At 40.4% G+C, this 18839-nt stretch overlaps 1 long non-coding RNA gene across 1 annotated transcript in view; it reads right to left on the bottom strand.

The window, feature by feature from the left end:
• The window catches only part of LOC311155833, a 125632-nt gene extending 108851 nt beyond the window's left edge, over positions 1-16781 (bottom strand). Inside the window, exon 1 of the long non-coding RNA XR_014616304.1 lies at positions 16644-16781. This is a non-coding gene — a long non-coding RNA (uncharacterized lncRNA). The remainder of the gene's footprint in view (positions 1-16643) is intronic.
• Between the last annotated feature and the right edge of the window lie 2058 nt (positions 16782-18839).

Raw genomic sequence — 18839 nt, 5'->3', positions numbered from 1 at the left:
CTCTTAGTCCTAGGTAGTTTTTATACAGAATTTTCAAGGTTATTTTAGAAACTGTTTATATGGGTATTAGGATCATTACTGGTAAAAAATCCCAAGAATCTTCTTGTAAGTACCAAACATTTCAACTGAAAAAAATTATCTCTGGGAGATAAGCAACAACAGACATTTAGAAAAAAACAGGTAGATATTTTCATTGTACCAAGAAAAACAAAAGTATTTGACTGTGCCTTGGTATTTCCCATGCCCATTGTCCAAGTCTGAACACTTAAATTGAATAGAAGGAAAGAAGGAATAGAAATAATGTACTTCATATTTTAAGAGATAGATTAAAATATTTTCAGACTGTTTCTTTACAAAATATTTCTCTTTGTGTTACTAACAGAAATGCATTATGCTATTTCAGAAGTGAAGTAGAACAAAAGTGGGATAGCAGACAACTATATACAACAGCAATTACAATGTCTAGTCGTGTTTTCTTTTGAATTAATAATTTTACATCCTTCATTCACAAAAGCAAACCCAAACAGCTAAGTGAAAAACATGTGAATGTATATCATAATTACAGATTATAAAACTATAATCAATTATATAAAAATATAAAAACTGCAGAGGGAAGTTATTGTATTTTATTTAAAAAGAAACATTTCAAAAATTAGAAACTGCTTCTCAGAACAATGCATGGGGAACAAATCTATTCAAAAGAAGGTATCACTTAAAGACTGTACTGTGAACAGAGCCTTTGGAATCAATTTGAGATGTTTCTTCAATACCAAAAGTAATCTTTGGGGAGAAAAAAAGTTGGACCTTTGTGAAAAACTTAGAGGAGCTAAACTGTTGGAAGAGTCAAAGGCTAACTAGAGAAGGAAAAAAAACCTCTAACATTTAGAAAAGGTTGGAGAAGTTAATAAACTGCAAAAGCAGATTATGAAAGGGTTTTTTTTTTAATCTTTGGCTAGTGTAGCTAGTGAACGTAACTTCATTAATTTCAGCTGCATTTTGATAGTATCTGTTCACAAAGTTTTGTGAAGGCCAAGTCCAATGGGTTTCAAATTGTTGTTGGGAATAGCATCATGTTTTCAGACAGCTTACTGTGAGATTGTTTATTGAATGCATCTTTCAAGGTGAGGCAGCTGAGCCTGGAAGGATAAATTACTTGAAAACTATAAATATTTGCCATACAGGATTTCAAGAAATAGCAGACCCTTTCATGGCACAGTACAACTCATATCCTGTCTGAATTCTGTGGCCTAAAAATGCTAAGGAATACCTTTTGTTTTTATCTGAACATCACACTACTTGCTGGGTTCTTTAATCATTTACTTAAAGAGTATCCCTAACATTTTTGATTTTCTAATTAACTTTGAACAAATGCAGTAATTGCTGAGGAAAACACACTCAATCTCTGTGTACAGTATGTGAGACAAACTTGCACCAGTGCTTAAATGAGTGAAGAAATTAACTTAAAGACAGTATCACTGTATTGATGCAGTAAGGAAAAAATATTGGTGAGATTTTAACTATTATATGAAAATGGAAATCTACAGCAATATTTTGATAATTTTTGGAAATGCTTAATGCTTGCTATAAAAGCAAGTAAGCAATCTTATAACTGTATAATTTATGTGTTGCATTTACAGTTTTAATAATATTGGACTGTTAAAACTGTGTTTTCAACCAAAATAATTCCAATTTGACAGATTCTGAAATAAAATTACAAAGTCCTGTAACCAAGTAATTATAGAGGTTTATATTAGAGATGTTGACATTTCATAGCTAAGCAGTTTTGTTTCCAAATGCATTTTCACTTTGGAGCAGGGCTACTCAGATCCCCCCCAATTTCCCCAGCCTCATTTTGTTAAACAACGTGCTACTGGTAGCACAGACCTCCAGTCAAGTGAGCTGGCCTTAAAAGAATACTGCACTATTTGGGATTCTCAGGACTTTGCTCATTCCAAAGATCTGTCAAATACACAAAAACACAGGTTTTCCTTCTTCTCCTCTGCTGTGTTCTTTCCTCCCATCTAGCCAATGTATTAATTTTCTGCTCACCTAATCATAGCCCCACCTAAGGATCGTGTAGCACTGACATGCTCCTGTCAGCCGACTGACGTGCACTGTGCCTTGTACACCACTGTGGCTCTGTCACCTAACATTACTAAGAACATCCATCTCATCTTCATTTTTTTGTACAATGAGATGTGCTCTGTGAATGTAATATTCAGCTCTAACCACTCTGAGGTAAATTATCAGCATAGTGCATTTTACATGACTCACATTATATCCCACAGATACAGTGTAAGCTGCTCCCTAGCAACTGCAGCAAAAATATACCCCTTTAGGCATTTTTTTCCAGCTAAAGAAATCAACTTTCTGTTTGATGAACTTCATATATAAAACAATCTTGGCTACCATCACCTCAAACTGTTCTGACTAATGGTCCTTAAGATGCTTTTTTAGCCCTTTGCCTCATTTGGGTTCTGATGCTGAAGTTTCTTTTGCAAACCTTCCACTTCAATGATTTTAGCACCAAAGAAAAAATAGTATTTTTCCAAACCAAGAAATATCTTCCCAATAAAAATGAACCATTTATACAAGAATTATAATCATGAGCTAGACATCCATTTTAGGTGGAAAATATAACTCCCAGCATGCTGGAAAGAGTGAAGACCCTGGATTTATTTTGTGGAATCCTGAAGTCTTTTGTGACTTTCAGTATTCACATACTGAATGGAATTGCAATTATTTTCAAAGAACTATAAGCTTTTAAGTAGACTGTTGCTTCTTGTGTCATCCAGAATCTATTTAAGTGAACTTAAGAGAGACAGAAATTAGTCCTTGTTTAAAAACAACTAGCCTCATGCTTATGCATCACACCTCATGAATAAGATGTGGCTGCTGTGACATTGCTATTGATTTTAACACACCATAAAATATTTTAAAGGTAATACCAGAATAATAACAGCTTTTCCCAAATGAACAGAACCCTCCACCAATATTTAGGAATTTCCTGGCCTGTGCTAGGGAAAGGGTGTTACAGCAGACAGTTAACTAACTTCCCCAATGGAAGCCAAGCCTTCAAGTCTAAGGCTGCTCAGGTGAGCACATTTAGGCAGAGGCTACTTTGCTATTTTTGTGCTGATCTACATCAGCCTCCACTGGCATGCAGCCCTGTGCATAGTCAAAAAGACAGCAGTTCTAGGACAGAAGAGCAAACAGCACCTGTTAGCTAGTCACAGAAAATAGCAACAGCAGAACAGCATTGGCCTTTTCCTTCAGGAAGTTCTGTCTTGGGAACTGTTACAGACCTCTGAAGGGAATGAAATCTGTCCTTTCAGTTGAACAGGACAACAACCAACCCCACTCTGTTGACAGACACCACTGATAAAAAACAAAGCATGTGTTATGTGACTACACTTCAAGCATCTTCTTTGGAACCCTTTAGTGAAACTGACTCTGCTAAAGTGTAAATAAAATTCACATAGAAGTTTATACCAATTTTTTACATGACCCTAGAACAGAGCCGGGACAGCATCTCACATGGTGAAGCAGAAATGCTTTTTCTAAGAAGTTCTGTGTCACCACCACCTGAAGTCAAATACTATACATAAACTGGCATATTTAATAAAATGCCATTGAAATAAATCCTGGTTAGAACAGTGCTAACTGATATGCCCAATTCCTGAACCAATGTACTCATCTTCAGTCGCTGGGTAACTACTTGGCACACAAATGGCATTTCTGTTAGAGCCATGTATTCATCACTTCCATACTAAATAAACACTGCAGGTCAAACTGCATTTCCATCAGTGCAGTATAGCTGCTAGTGTATTGTGAATTCAACCTTGATGCAAATTTTTATTAGTAGCAGTACAGTCTTTTGTTCAGTGAGATTCTCATTTCATGAACAAACCTCCTATTGACTTTTCTGTGACATTTATGTAATTTAGGTCTGCCAACTCAAGTCTTCTGTATACGTCTTAATGACCTAATTAAAAGAACTATTGTCATACCACTATATAATGTAGCAAGAAGAGGGGGCAGACTGTTTCCTTTTTAAGCTAGCAGGAACAAAAATCGGTAGGTAACAGCTTTTAGTTCAGTTCTGAACTTCCTCATAAAAAGAAATAACTGGGTTATATGAATGCCCCAAATGATGAAGGAGTTACATATTTTAAAGGAACAAAGAACATATGGATGTGGCATGCCTTCCTATGTGTGAAAATCTAGCTGGGTCAGAAGAGAAAAAAATAAAAGCAGTTTTACAAACTTTACACTCAGAGAAAATAAAAAAAATAATATACAAGCTTTCTAGCAATGCTCAAACCATCCTTATAAAACAGAACATACCATTTTATTTCAAATCTCCTTTAGAACATTAAAATGAATGTCAACTTATAATATGACCCGTATTGCCAACTTAAATGTCTCACCAAACTCACAGCTTTCACTTTTTTATCTCTCTCATTATTTCCAGAACAAATATAGTGCAAAAACTGAGCAAGGTGTTCCTGGCAGTAAACAAATTCAGTACAGATACTATCCCAATGACGCCCCAGGCTACAGTTTTTGTGGAAAAGGAAAGTATCAATCTTTGCAACACTGTATTCTAAAGAAAGCTGTTAAATACACTGAAGCTACCTAAATCCTGAAAACTGGATTCACTGAAATTCAGGGAAGTCCTGGCTTTTCATTCTTAGGGAAGAGGGGAAGGAACTTAAGACTGACTGAATTTAACTGAGGTGCTGGAGATCACTTTTACTTAGTCCAGCAGGCTTTGAATAAGGATATTAATGTGAAACCCACTTGGCAATCAACTACTTTTACTTTTGAAAAAATATTTTATTTCTATCTGCATACTTATATCTTAGCCCACCTTTTATGCATTTGTTAACATTTAATATGGCCAATTCATTCTTATGGTTCTGTTTATTTTAACTGTTCTTTGCATAAAAATTATTTAAGCAGAGTAATTATACTGTTTGAAGAATAACTCCAGAGAGCTATAGTTGATGTTCTTCTCTAAAGGTGTGCAAGGTTATTACAATATTTCATTAGCACAAAACAATACATCTTCAGATAGAGGCAGTATTAGCTTGTAATGTTTCCTGTTACCATGCTACGAACCTTTGCTTGTAAAGCAATTTAATCACTTCCATATTATACATGAAATATTAGTGCTGTGCTTCACAGGGAACACCTCCTGCATTTTCATTACAATCTAACTGTATTACTTACAGAGTCAGAAAATCTATTTGTCTTTAAACATGTCATTGCATCTCATTGAAAAATTTCTAGCCTAAGTTTTACTAGTTAAAGAAAGAAACAGTCTTCCAGGTTTAAATCCTCAATTCAACCAATCTGGATTTCATTATTTTCTAAACTCCCCATGTCATCTCCATGGCTCTTTTAGTTATCTTTCATATTACCACCTATTAGAACTGCAAAGATACTTTAAGTCATAGTCTTCAGAAAGAGAAAACAACTCAAAAATTTTAATATCCTATGAGATAACCTGGTACTTATACATCTAACATTAAAATTCTTATCTAGCTACTGTATAGTAAAAGAAATTAAGATTGCAACGATCTTCATGGTTTTACATATGAAAGATGTGGTCATCATCTTCAAAAGATCAACATTTTATTTTTCAACAATGAAAATATATGAAAGTCAAACAAATTGCTTTATTTCCCTCCATTAAAATAGTCTATCAGATAACAAAGAAGAGATACTGTTATTAGTACCACGCCCTTCTTGACAAATCAGGCAAAAACGTCATCCAGTGAGTTATGAAATCGTGGCACATAAGAACAACACATACAAAATGGAAGCAATTACAGAATTCTGAGGTAGTACACAAGACAGCATAACAGATTAACAATGTAGGCTTGCATAAATACATATACAGCATATTTAGATATTTTTGAACTGAGAAATGTTGAAACGAAACTTCTGATCAGTATTTTTACTGTCATTTTGGAACTGCTAGGGCACGCTCTTGAGTCTCTGAGATTCTGCAAGAGGAGGAGGCTGTCACAAAACCAGTTAACAGCCACTTGAGTCTGTAGTGTCCTCTCACAACTGTGGGGCCACCAGCAAAGGCTCAGCCAGGGGACCCAGCTGTAGTGTCCTTGAACTTCACCCACCCAGGCACGCACAAGTGCCACCAGGTACCCTGTATGTCCCTGCACCTAAAAACACTTCCCGACCCAGCGGATCTCATCCGCTCTCCCAGTTGCTCTCCAGTGGCTGGGACCAACTGTTCTGGCCATGCCATGTGCACAATGTAACTGAAACAGATCCAGCACATCCAGCCAGGACTGCTGCTTTATCTCTGGTCTGAGCAAATCTGCTGTGGTGTACACAGCAGCAGGGAATCCAGGAGCCAAACCTGACACCATGTGTGTGCTGCACTGTCTGCAATCTTAACCCATTCTACAGATACCTCAGACTCAAAGACTGTTTCTCTACTAAAAGCATTTGTACTATAACTGATACCAAAACTGATTTCTGGTATTAATCATCATACTTTTTATTCAGGGGATGTTTCAACATACAAGACGGTAATTGCTTTGTTCTACCTGCCACACATGTTTTGTCTATAAGAGACTTACAAAACACTTTCTAAAATGTAAAATCAGGTATTTTTAATACAACTGCTTGAAGTCATGTTGTTAAAACCATGACTAAAAATTATTTCCAAACAACTGCATGTTGTGTAAGGGGAACCTTGGCCCAACAACATAAAAATTGATAGTTCGAAAGATGGGGAAACCCCTTAATTTTTAAAAGGTTTGGGTAGATCTATAAAAGTTGGAAAAAAACCACAGAACCTTTACTGATATCTTGATAGAAAGAACTGCATAAACAGTAATTGTAATAGCAGGTCACATGCAGTCAAAACCACCTGAGCCCAAAAGGTCTCTCACAAAATTACAACAGGTCTGAGTCTTCATTTCACTGACAACTGTATGAAGTGCATAGGAATTGCTCAGATGTGACTGATTTGTTTGCTCATGCCAAAAGTCTCTCTACAGAGCAATCACCTCAAACTCATCTCTAGCAGCAAAAGGAAAGCATGCAGTAACTTGGCTGAGTGGCTGCTCATACAACAGGGACATAGATTACAAAAGACAAGATTGATTAGCACTTGCAGGTTGCTTACTTTTATGAGTTAGAAAGAAATTTTCCTTTCTCACCGTTTTCAAATTATGAAGGAGATGATTTCCAGGTGACTTCAGCTGGGTTACATTACTTGATATATGACTTCCCCAGACTTTGGGGTTAATATAGTAATGTATCATTTAAAATGATATAAAATGATCTAAAATCTGGCTAAGGCTCAAACTCCTATGCCTTGGTGTGTGCCTCTGAGTGGACCTGTGGTCCCACGACAGCCAGCCAGAGTGATCTGCAATAACCCAGCCAGCAACAGAGCCTCAGTCAAAAGCCCCTGATGAAATGCAACAGCAGGCAGAGATTTGGGGCAGTTTTCCATCTCCAAGTGGGCTGTCTTTGTTCTGATAAGTCCTTGCAGGGCAAACAGAACCTAGCAGAAACCTTCTGTGACAGATTGCTTGATGCACCACTTCTGCTGCATCATCCAGTTCATTTACACGTTTGACTGTGACTTGATGCATAGCCTGACACCCAATACAAGTGTAACACCTTCACAGAAAAGCCTATTGCTTTTGACTCCATTATTTTCTGTGAATTTTTACTGAGCTGTTTTGCAGTGTCATTTTACATTTTACATTCTTAAAAGAATTAATTTTGTTTCAGAAAACTGAAATGAAAAAAAAAGTCTGCAAGTGGACAGCTGATGCTATGCATGACCTTCCCAAAACCTGCAGGTGAGCTTTTCTGCTTTTACGACTAAATTCTCCTGCTACCTACTTTTGTCATGATTGTTCATAAGATTAAAGCTCTCATTGTGTCAGATGATAAAAACCAATTTTAGAATGTGAGCTGCAGTACCAAAATCAGCTTGCAGGGGACTTCACCTGGTATCAATACCTAATCTTAAAGACAAAGAGTTACTGTTTCTTCTCTGCAAATAAAAAACCAATTCATAGTAAATATCTTATTTTGCAACTTATCAACAGAATTGAGTCTGTTTATGTTTGGCATCAGCAGCAATAACAGGAGTATTTAATTTATTTCCCTATTGAAAATGAAATTAATAAACAGTACAGAACTTCTACAAATTAGTTCTTAGTTCAACTAGTATTTTGTTTGATGCCTCTATGTTCATGCACACATGAGCCAAAAAAAAAAAATTATTTTTTCCTAAGAAATATTCAGAATAAGATACCCATAAAATGGTATCTTATAAGTAGGACATAATATGTTAAATTCTGCTCCTATTGACTTCTAATTTCATGAATTAGATAGAATACATGGATAAAAGAATTTTTTTCCAAGTAGCAGTATATCTTCTATGTGAAATGTTTAATATCATCCAAACTGGGTGCTCAAATTCTATTCCAGACTTTTATGGCCCAGATCAATCCCTGATAAATCAATGGGAATGTTTGACTTTGTACAGTAATCTGAAATCTGCACATGAAAATCACCAGCAAGGAGGCCAGTCTCTTCAGGGTTTACAAAACATTTTTTCACCTTAGCTGCAACACAGCAAAACATTTGTGTAAAAGTATTTCAGAGCAGAAGAAGTAATGTGCTCTTTAACAAACTGATTGGGTAGAGGTGAATCCCAAACAAGTAAATTAGAGACATCAGACTCAACATGACCGAGTTGCCACTAACTCGGTGAGAAACTTTGGTTTGACATTTAATTCTTGTGATGAAAACCTCATATATTTGAATCTTTTAGCCAACTTTTAGCAGTGCTTTCTTACTGCCTAGCTTATTTTAAGCAAATACAGTATAAGCCACATATACCAGAATTTGGTTTATGATTATATTTGCGCTATTTTCTGTGGCCTTTTAACAAAAATCTAGCACACTCATCAGCTTGGCGAAAAGAAAAACCAGTGGCTTTACTACAAAGTCTGAAATTCAAGTTAAATGTATTATTTTTCTACATGGAAAAATATTGTAAATGCTGAAACCTTTAGGTAAACATTAATATAATAGATTTTTATAGTACAGTGCTATCACTGTACTAATGCCACTCTTGCTAACTGCCTAACAGACCTTATGAAAAAGTGTACCTTTGAAAGAAATTAACTCAGTAGAATATCTTTAATTTACACATACCATTGTACCTACAGCTGAGTATTTTTTCTAGGGAAGACTGTAGCAAAATTTGGCTGATGATTTTGAAGTATCTTATAAAAATGTTAGATGAATGCACACATCTTAACACAAGAAGATATTGTCACAATTGAACAATGGAACACAAGTTCCACTTTTTACAATGATAGTCTGTTTAAGGCAGATAAGCAGCACATTTGGCACTGCTCTATCACTGCTGCCAAATGTATTCAGCACAGATTCAGCAATTATCACCACTGTGGCCTGTAAGTACTGGGGAAAAAAACTGTGCAGGCTGACAGTGCTCATGTCCATCCCTGACATCCTTGCAGGCTACCATGAGCTCACTAAACTAATTTTGAGCTGCATCAGCCAACAGAAAGCTGTTTTGACTTTGCAGCTACTTGTACACATGGACATGCTTGTCTTGAAGTAGCACTGGGTGAGTTTCAAGCACACCATGCAAATGGAATACACCAAACCCTTTTTCTTTGGCAAAATGCCTTGTTTTGGTTGCTACAGATTCCAGCAAACAGCATCAATTAAATAGATCAGGAATATAACTTTAAACCACCCCTGACAAAAATCAAGTAGTAGAAATACATTTGTTATGTACTTGAATGCATGCTAATTTGAAAAAGCTGTTCTGATGAACTATATTACAGAGCAAAACAAAATGAAAGAAGAATCCTATTGCTGCAGTCAACTACAGTTGGTAACAGTCTTTTAGACAACCAGATTTACACAGCATATGACCTCATAAATTGGTAGTAGAGCAGCTGGGGCCTTTCTTCAAAGGAAGTAAAATGTAATTCTTTAAGCTAAATATTTAAATTAACAAAGCAATAGGCTGCCTACTAAAATAGTCCTGTACTTCTGCCAAGTACTCCAACAACAATAAATCAAGAAACAGAACAGCACTTCAGACTGGGGTTTGACAAGCACATATTATTAACTGCTGCTGTTCAACCATCTTGCTCTCCTCTTGCATTTACCTTCATAGTTCTACGTCCTCCCTTGCACAGCCTTCATGAGGTCCTCTGTGAAGCAGATTCAAGCTGGCAGAAATGGGTTTCTGTTTTGTTTTGGCTTTTTAATCAGTGGCCAGGGCGGAGGAGTGATCTTCTGCCAGACTTATGTGCTGAAGTAGTTCTGCAAAGGGTTAGGAAGGATGGTGTTCCTGTGACTGGGAGAAGGGAGAACAGGGTCATCACAGACAGGCTGCTGGAGTTACTTGCCCTGCTGTGAAACCACATTTATTCCTACGTAACACTAAGTAGTAACACAGCACACTAATAATACATTTCTGATGTTTCTTTAAACCTCACTCTCAGTGCTGTTGGCAGTGCAGCAGCTTTTCTAAGTGGCATGCTTTGAGTGTCAAATGACTAGCCTGGCTTTGAACAAGGAACACGGAGAGATCCTTTCTATATGGCGGGCTTCCAGCCTAACCTCTAATACAACTGGGAGGGAGCAGAAGAAAAGCTTTAGTTATTATTTTCATCTTACTATGAAATGTAGTTCACAAATGAAAGGTGATTAATTAGATAGCACTGGAGTTAAGGCTGTTGTGTATTGAATCCGTAGAGAGGCTAGGGAAGCATTAAAGGTATTTGAGTAAATGTCGCTTTGCACTCCAATATTTTTAAAAGCTTCTTTGGTTTTAATTAAAAATAATTCTAACAGCAATCAACATGGATCAAATACCATATACCACCATTCTCACTTCTCCTTTCATTGCAGTTGGAATAAGTGCTAGGAGTGGCATTTTTTGGAGTTTTCTTTCTGTTTTATGTGGTCCGGATTTCTGGACATTGCATTAACCTGTCTGAGTTTACTGAGGTAAAATAAAAAAAAAAAAAAGACAAAAACCCCAAACCAAACAAAAACTAAACCAAAACAAACAAACAACAACAACAAAAAAAAAAAACAAACCAAAGCCTAAAATTTAAAATGAGTTTTAAATCTATGAACACCCTTGTCTGATACGCCATGGCACTTTTATTCCTCACAGACATACATGGAAAAAACCTCATAAGGTATGATAATGGAGACAAACACAAGAAGTTGTCTTTGAGCACAGAACTAATGCCACCATGGTGGCAAAGAGCTCCAGAAGCACTGTGCAGGACTCAGAGTGGACAAAAAGATGACAAATGAGTTTCAGTATAGATACATGTAGGCTAATACATCTCATGGAAAATAATCTCAGTCACATACACACCATGCTGACAAATGACTGGAGAAAAAAATCCTTATGTACAACAGCATCCTTATGTACAACAGCAAGAAAACCCTTAGCAAAATATTTGGTATCATGAGGAAAGGCATTGAGAAGAAAACAGTGCACATGTACACAACCTTGGTCCATCTACGTCTCAAGTACTTCTGGTCTCTGCATCTCAAAAACAGACTCTGGGCAGAGAACAAAATACCGCAAGGATGGAGTGCCTGCCTTAGAAAAAGAGACTTGAGGGGCTCTTTAGCTAGAAAAGAAGACTGAAGCAAGATATGACCAATCAAATCATGTGACAGTTAACAAACGAATGTAAAGCTGCTTGCTAAATCCTTTAGTAAGAGAACTAAGGGACCTTTTACAAAGCTAGCACAACATCAGTTTGAAAAGAATTAAGCGGTTTTTTACAAAGGTAGTAGTAAGCTTCTGGAATTTGCTGCCACATGAGGTTGTGAAGATAGTAAAGCATCAGCAAGTTTGAAAAGGTTCTTGGTCTGCAGGTCCACAAATGGGCTCTAAAACCACTGAGCAGATATATACCCAGGATCTGTAATGTGACAACAAGTATGCAGGAAGAGTACAAGAGAACAGGTTCATAAAACAGCTAGGTTTGTGTATAGTCCCTAGCAGCATCCCTTAATGTCACTGTCAGAGACTGAACCCTAAGCATGAAGGTCCACTGATCTGACCCAGCACAGCTTTTCTGATGTTCTTCACTTCAGTTGCCTTTAGTATCTTCTACTGAGCTCTGAAAAATCCACAAAGGTTACACCCCTACTTCTTAGCAGCTGTGAAAGATGGAGGTCAGATTTGAAAAAGAGCAGTCCTTCAGCATAAATTCCAACACAACATCCTATGCTAAGCAATAAATTAGAACTATATCTTTAAACAAAAACAAGGATCAGACCCAGGAGGAAATATTTGCATTACTCCAAGCAGTGTGACCCCAGAAAGCCACAGATGTTGTTCCACAGCAAGATCAGCTGTTTCAGTGAAACTGTAGCCACCTGCTGAGGGACAAAAGAAACAAACATCAGCCCTTCAAAGAGCTGAGCTGCAGAACTGCTCAGAGGGAAGCAAGGTTAGCCATGTAAGTCATTCACGTTTTTACTTAAGTAAGTCTCAAAATACAGTAATAGTTAAAGCCTACTGGTACTCAGATGGCAGTCTTAAAAAACTGAGTGCAAAAGCCAGTATCTATCGGGTGTTTTCTGCATTCCTCTACAGAAACTGTTTGTACATCAAATAGGCATATTATAATGACAATATTTTGAGACTACTGATAATACAGAACACCTGCAAAGGGAAAAGGTATGCTGGCAACACTCCACAGAAATGAATCAATGTAGCTCAACAGTATTCTCACATGATTTCAGTTATATAGCATTTTCTTCGTTCACTGCACTCTTCAACATTAGCTCCCTCACCACTATTTGGTAACAACTTCTAGTGCAAAAATGCATACTTATGTATTTCATAAATATTTGTAGTGATACATTAAATTATACACTTATATAAGCATTAAATTACACTTTTTAATCCTTAAGGGAATAATAGAGTTTTGATGAGTAACTATTGCAGATACCTGGATATTCCCACTAGTTTGGGAGTTTGAATTGAGAGCTACAAAAATCAGAATGCAAGAGGGTTAAAAAGTGTCCACTCCCCACTCTACATGCAATACCTGGCAATTTTATGTTTTAGGTGGTGATACAAGAAGAGGGGTGTCTTGTAATTGAGATCTGTAATTCATTCATTATCACACCTTGATTCATCTCCATATGAAAAGTAGGCACAAACAGGCCCAAGGCTCTTGTGGATCCTTTCTTTCTCCTGGTTGTGCTGGGGAAAACTGATCTCTTCCACCAATATATCTGCAGTCTGTCAGTCAAAGAACAACCTGCTCATCTTTGCCTCTCTCCCTCTGTTGGAGAGCTGTGTTCTCAGCACTGGGAGCTGAATTCCTGTTTAACAGTATCTTCTCTAAGTTCCTTGAAAGGTATTCTCAGGAGACAGAGGTGCTCAAGCAGAGCACTCTTGGTCACTGTGCCCATGGCACTGCTAGGCAGCAGCAGATACTGTCACTGTTTGGAAACATCTGAGGCCTGTGGGTAAGCAACAAAGGGAACACTTAGGTGCTGAGGCATTTTATACTTCTGTGTACCTGGAGTTCTGCAGAGCTGCCACACATCAGCATTTAGAGTTGCTGTGTTTGATGGAGACTCAGCTAAGAGCTATGAGTCCATATTTCCACTGCAGTTCAAAAACAGCATTAGCTTTTCCAAAGATCAGCGTACCATTTGTATAACCTAATACAACTAGGAGATACAGCATTCATTCATCTTTCCCCTGAGCTTCTGCATCTCTTCATTGGTTCAACTAAATATGTGCTTATTTCTAAAATACACTTAGTTCTAAAAAGCATACCACTTGTTCTCCCTAGCTGTAGTAAAAGAAATATTTTTCCTGCTAGTCATGGCAAATTACATCAGTAATATTTTATTGATGTAATGGATCATCATTATTGATGTAATGATCCATCTTTATCTATTTAACTAAATAAGCAACAGGGTGGAGAACATGACAGAATTGACTGTTTCAGTTCCAGATTTCTTATTATGTGACCTATAGTGAAACTTATTACTACAAAAGCAGCTTAGGAAAATTCAGGATATCTCTGAGTGTTGGGAGGTACACAGATGGACTAATTTTCTTTTATATAGAAGAAAACTGTGAAAAGCAAGCTAAAAAATTTCCAAAACTTCTGCATTCTCCTCTAACTTTTGACTAGGTATGAGCATTATGTAACTATAATACTTATTAATATTCATAAGTCTACAGCTGATTAATATTTTTTAACAAGTAACTACTTAATACACCTATATTGACTTCAGTGGTGGAATGACTGCTGCTCCAAAAAGTTTCATTATTTACTAGCAGACAAAGAAGATGAATAAACACTGAATCGAGCACCCTTCTGAAATGACAGCATTGAAATATTTTGATGTTTTACAAAAGATTTCTTCAGAATTGTGCATGGAAAAAAGGTATTTAAGACAAAGATGTAGCAAATACACTGGCATACATTCTCCTGCATGCATGTTCTCTTGGGAGCAACCCCACTGAAATGACTGTCACAGTCTGCTCATGTGCTGAAGGTTCTACAGTTTACCCATTCACAAACTAAATTTTTAGATTAAATTTTGGTATCACTCACAAGGCAGGGTGGGGGGAAAGCTTAGTGTTTTCAGCCTGTATTCTATAAAGATTTCACTGCTCTCTTCAACAAAGCAACCACAAAAATTTGGGATTTTCTTTCCTAAAAAAGCACATAAGGTAAAAATGAATGATGTTATGAGACAGATGAGCAAAACTGAGTGCATCTCAGACATTACATCGTGGTTGTGTGTGACATATTTGGATGAGGATTGTTCTCTACTGCAATTTAAAATACTCTGATGACACTGAATCAGGTTAACTAACTGAGGTTTCTGAAAAACTGATTTGACAATATGATATTTGCTGAACCTCTATAGATCTATCCTATAGATCTACCTCTATAGATCTATAGAAATGTACAAGAACTGAAATTTCATTAGCAATTTATATTCTGCCAAAAATGTTATTTAATGGGTAACTATGCAGGGAGGGAACAATATTTAACCTGTGTCAGCTCGAAATTCCACACCTCAAATCTTTTACACTTACTTGTGCCTTCCCCACAGCTGTAAAAACGGGCTTCAGCTCCCCAAAGCAGGGCATGTATGTGTTACAGTGGTGGTTGCACTGGTTATTCACCCTTGCATCTCTCATGATTTAAAACATTTCTGAAAACACGCTACACATCACGTGACTGAACACGTCCTTATAACTAACTAATCAGAATACTCTATCAAGAAAGAGTGAACAAGATCAATACAATCCTAGAAAGTAGAAGAGGAAACTTAAAGGTACAGAGGAACCAAAACAAACCCCAAATCAAATTAAGAGCTCTTTACATTTTCTGCAGACAGTGTTTAAATGTTTAAAATACCCAAACGCAAGAGATGCAAAATAACCAACAGATAACATGAACTAATTTCTCTTGGTCTGTTAATTGTGGGTGCTGTCCTGCTTCCTACCGAATCAATGTCAAAACTCCTCTTTATTTCCATGACTGGAAGATCAGGTTCTTCATCACAAAGTCTGGCAACATCCTGGCAGATTCCTTGTAATGTTATATAATCAAGATACTTAATGTTTACAACGACATCTCTAAAGAACATCTAAAGGCTATTTTTATCTAAATTAAGAAGATTTGACAACACTTCAAAGCCTTCCAATATTGCCTTTATCACTAAAAGTACAGTAGGTTGAAGAACAATGGAATGGAGTGCATAGGGATAAACGGGATTTCCTCTTTCTAATTCCTCCGTCTCAATAGCCAGTGGTCATCTATCAGCGGTCGCCGATACGCTTACTTTAAATAACTTTTCTTTAAGCTAACTATGTTAACAACTTTAAGATCCAGTCTGCGGCCACACCACCACCGCTGCCGCCTTCGGTTGTGTGACCGTCCCCGCCGGGCGTCCGGGAACCCTTCGAGTAAAATCCTGCCTAGAATGGAAGTTCAACGCGCCGCCCCAGGACCGGCGCGGCCGCGCTGAGCGCCCCCAGCGCGGGCCCGGGGCGCGTCCGCGCTGCCGGCCGCCGCTACCGAGCGGGGCACAGCCGCGCCCGGGGCAGCGCCGTAGCCGGGACCCGCGACACCGCCTTTCCAGCCGGCACCCCCGGCGGCAACGCCGGGGCCCCCGTTCGGCGGCACCGTTCGGCGGCCCTCCCGAGGCGGCGGAGCGAGGGGCAGCGCCGCAGCCCCTACTGGAGGGCTGATGTCGCCCCCCGCCGCGGCGCCCGCAGGCACCGCCGGCCGCCGCCAGCCGGGCGGGGGCAGACGAAGTTCCCACCGCACCGCCGGTCCCGCCCGGGGACCTCCGCGCCGAAGGGAACGGCGAGGGGCGGTGGGGGACCGCGCCCGCCCGCGACCCCTGCCCGCCGCGGCCCAGCGCCGCCGGCCGCCCCCGGCATCCCGACATCCCGCCCGCTCGCCGCTCCGCCCGTGCCGGCACCGCTGCCCGGCGCTGCCGGCCGCCCCTTCGGCACCGTACGCAAGGGATGCGCGCGACGACGGGCATCCCCCGCCGGACCTTACCGGCCGCGCTCGCCGCCCTCGGCCGCCCGGGCTGCCGCCGCTCCGCGCCGCGCTCCCGCAGCCGGGGCGCATCCCTGCTCCGCCCGCAGCCGCACCAGCCGGCAGAGCGCGCGCCGCGCGGGAGCGCAGCGCGGGCACCGGCGGAGCTCGCCCTCGCCGACTGGCACCGCCGGCAGCCAATGGCCGCCCGCGCCGCGCCGAGGGGGCGGGACGGCGTGACGGGAACGGGCCAATGGGATTCGCTCCGCGCGGTAGCGCCGCTTCCGGGCAGCGCGAGCCGCTCCGGGGCCGTGCCGCCCGTGTGCCCGCGGCCGGTGTCCCCGCCGGGCGCTGCGCTCCGGGTCCCCGCGGGGCAGCGCCGCGGGCTCTCCGGGACGCGCTGCAGCCCCGGCAGAGGGTGCCGGTGTTGGTAACGCGCGCGGCTGGGCCAGCCTTGCTCATCCCCAGCCGCTCTGGAAAACGGGAGCGGGCTGAGGGCCGGCCGTGCCGGTGGGGAGCGTGTGCCTGCCCGCTCCCCGCGTGCACAGAAGTATGGAGCTTCACACCAGGGCTCTTTGTTTAAAATAAGAAAAATTTAGTGGAAGAAGATGTCTTTTTTGCAGGGAAATCCCACTGAGCTGAATCCGTGTCCGCAGGCATCATCCCGCAGCTGCTGCCGGCTGCCGCCGACCTTGGCGCGGCCCGGCGGGCACAGGAGCGCGTCCTCGGCGGCCGCCTCGCTGCGCTGCGCTGCGGGACCCTCCATCGCCGCCGCTGCGCTGCGGGGCTTGCCAGGCCTCACTACTTGTCCCGCTGGCTGTGCCCCACCTGCCCGCACCTGTGTTTAAGTTGGTTCAGCTGTAGCAGCGGTTTTTGCCAGTGGACCGGGTGCCTGTTTCTAACTTTTGTTTCCGTGGTGCTTCTATCGGTTTGCATTGCTGTTACTCTGGGCAGAAGGAGGCGTTCTGCGCGCTCACCGCAGTGATGTACTGTAGAGGTGTTCGGGTCTGCCCGGGTACCGCAGGCCCCGGAGGAGTGAAGATCGGGGATGGACCATAGAGGATTATTGCTATAAGGCACTAAGGGAAGCGGCATGGGCTTGGTGCTGGAGACCCGTGGTGATAAACAGCTCACCTGCGGTCACTTAAAGAAATGCAAGTCTGGAACTGGATGAAAGTGGGTTTGGAGGTTGCAAAGAAACAGTACCTGACGTATCTAAAAGGTAACATATTAAATTCAGGTGGAGAATTAGAGTTGCAAACCAGTGAAGAAAGAAAAAGGTAGAAAAGTGTGCTTGCAGAGATAAAAATGATCTCAGGGGGAAACTAGAGGGGGAGGAAGAAATCATAAACCTGAATATCTGACTTCTCCTGGCCAAGGACTCCAAATAATCACTGTTATCACCCCTTCACATTAGGGTGGAAGGAAACTGATCAAGAGATCCAGGGGAGTAGGGGAGGGGGAATGTAACAGCAAGAGAGGAGTACAACATCTTCAACTGCGTTACTACTACTCTTCTCTAGAACTAATAATGATTAGTTTCTTAAGATTTCAGTTGTACAAAGAATAAATGTCTCTTCCCTCTTTTCCAGTCTGTCTAAAAAGCAAGGTGGAACCCTTGAAAATGTTTCAGAAATGTATTTTACTGCTGGGTTCCTTTCAGAGTTCATGGTCTTTACCCACTGTTTTGGAATTTGCTTGTCAAGTAGAACCCCTTGCCTAGTTCTGTACTTTCTTTGCTGATTCAAAAGGGTGTGGAGATTTATTGATTCCTAATGGCTTACCATTGCATTTCATGCCTAATAAGAAAGGTTTCTAACATCAAATAATCTATCAAGTTAATCTGGCCTAAGTAAATGTTTGTTAATTCCTTAATGAAATATTGTTAATGCCAATATTAGATCCAATTTATAGACAGAATTCCTTGTTTAGTTGTACCAGATGCAGGTACCCTCATCTGTGCTGAGTTCAGAACTGCTAGTACTGTTAAACAATGTGAAAGTCATGCCCTTTACCTCACACTCTTTGACAGTTTACTTTTTTTTTTTTTTCTTTTGGTGGCAATTGAGTTTGCTGTGTCCAGTGTGAAGAATCAGTGCACCCACTTTTGTTTGGAATGAAATAAGGACAAATGTTTTTAATGCTCATGTGCTTAGACACTCTGCAACATCTCAGTCAGAGATGTTTTTTTCTAGCAAATGGGTTTTATTACTTCAG

This window comes from Fringilla coelebs (genome assembly GCF_963513975.1).
Source record: "Fringilla coelebs genome assembly, chromosome: 7".
NCBI classification, from domain to species: domain Eukaryota; kingdom Metazoa; phylum Chordata; class Aves; order Passeriformes; family Fringillidae; genus Fringilla; species Fringilla coelebs.
The sequence above is the reverse complement of the archived record's forward strand: the minus strand, read 5'-3'. Positions and strand labels throughout refer to the sequence as shown.